Below are 1,803 nucleotides of genomic sequence, written 5' to 3'. Positions count from 1 at the left end.
ATGAGACAACATGAAGAGGAATGACCTACAGGTGACTGGAGCGCCAGAACAGGAAGAATCAAAGAAAAACACAGAAAAGATAGTCAAAGAACTGCTGGAAGAATATTTCTCTAACATCCTGAGAGACAAGAAGATAAGCATTCGAGAAGTTGAACAAGCCTCAGGCAGGATAGACCCCAAAAGAAAATCACCAAGATATATCATAATAAAACTCCCCAAAATCAAAGGCAAGGAAAGAATCCTGAAAGCAGCTAGAGAAAAAAAGAAGTGTTACCTACAAAGGCAAGCCAGTAAGTTTAAGATCTGATCTCAGCAGAAACCATACAGGCAAGAAAGCAATGGGGAGACATATACAAAATTCTGAAAAGAAAAAAAATGCCAAATAAAGAATCATTTATCCAGCAAAATTGTCAAATATGACAGTGAAATCAAAACATTCAGGATAAATAGAAATTAAGGGATTTTATAAAAGCCAAACCAGAGCTTAAAAACATACTAAAGGGAGTTCTTTGAACAGAGAACCAACAAGAGCTGACAACAACCAGAGATTGTCATACGTGGCAATACCACCCAGAACTCAGTTGAGAAATGGAGGAGTCCAGAGCAGAACAAAACTACAATAATGAAATCAGGTGATCTGGGAGGTCAGTCTATGATCAAAACAACTACAATGTGGAAGTATAGGAACAGAGATCCAGGTGGTCGGGAGGTCAGGTAGATTAGAGGATAAAACAGACTGTTTTAAAAGGAGGAAGAAATTAATAGAATATACGGTAACCTCAAAGAAACTTAATACTTCTTATGTAATGCAGAGGCTTCACAGGTAGCCTCCTTCATTGGGCACGTTGTAGCCCCATTTTAGGTATTCCAATCAGTTATAGGCAGAAGACGGACTTACAAGCTTTCTGTGGTGATATTTCTGGCTATTCCTTTCTCTCCCTCTCAAGTGTCTAGTTTATAATATAATGCAAGGAAAACCAAGATTCAAAAGACAGCCAAGCATCTTAACATTATTTCCTCCCTTTTCCCCATTCCAACCATGTCTCAATCCCTGTATCCCAAGCCCTGTTGTTCCAAGGTTGTGCATACATCATTTACATCTGTTCCACTTAGCCCATGCAAACCTGCTTAATTGTTCTCCCATTCACTTTGTTCTTCCACTCCCCTCTCCCTTCTTGTATATTTCCCCCCTCCCCAGCACCCAAACTATCCTGTGTCTATTCCCTGCCCTGTGCTCCACCTTCCCCTCCCTCTCCTCACCCTACCCCCCACATCCCAGCAACCAGAAAAGAATCCACCACCCTTTAATATGGGTTCTTTTTCTTAGTCTTTTACAGTAGTGGCAGGACCCGATGGTGTTCAAGTGTAAAGATGTCACCCGAAAGTGACATCTTTACACTTGAACACTTTAAAGAGGTCTTTTGCAGCAGATTTGCCTAATGGAACAAACAATTTGCTTACTTGACTGTTGCTTCCATAACTGTTGATTGTGGATTTGAGTAAAATGAAAATTTGGCAACATAAATATTTTCTTACTTTTATCATGATGTTATTTATTGGTACAGTTGTAACAATTTTCATTTCATTTACACTGAGGTGCATCCCATACTGAAGTGGAGGTCTTTGACCTTCATCAGTAAGTTCTTTAAGGACTTTTCACTTCTAGAAAGCAAGGTCATGTCATCTACGTACTGCTGGTTGTTGACGAGTCTTCCTTCAAACTGGATGTAACATTCTCAATATAATCCATCTTTTCAGATTATTTGCTCAGCATTATTGTTGTTGCTAGGTGACACTGAGTCA

Source organism: Chrysochloris asiatica, unplaced genomic scaffold (assembly GCF_000296735.1).
Source record: "Chrysochloris asiatica unplaced genomic scaffold, ChrAsi1.0 scaffold00077, whole genome shotgun sequence".
NCBI classification, from domain to species: domain Eukaryota; kingdom Metazoa; phylum Chordata; class Mammalia; order Afrosoricida; family Chrysochloridae; genus Chrysochloris; species Chrysochloris asiatica.
Note: the sequence above shows the minus strand (reverse complement) of the source record.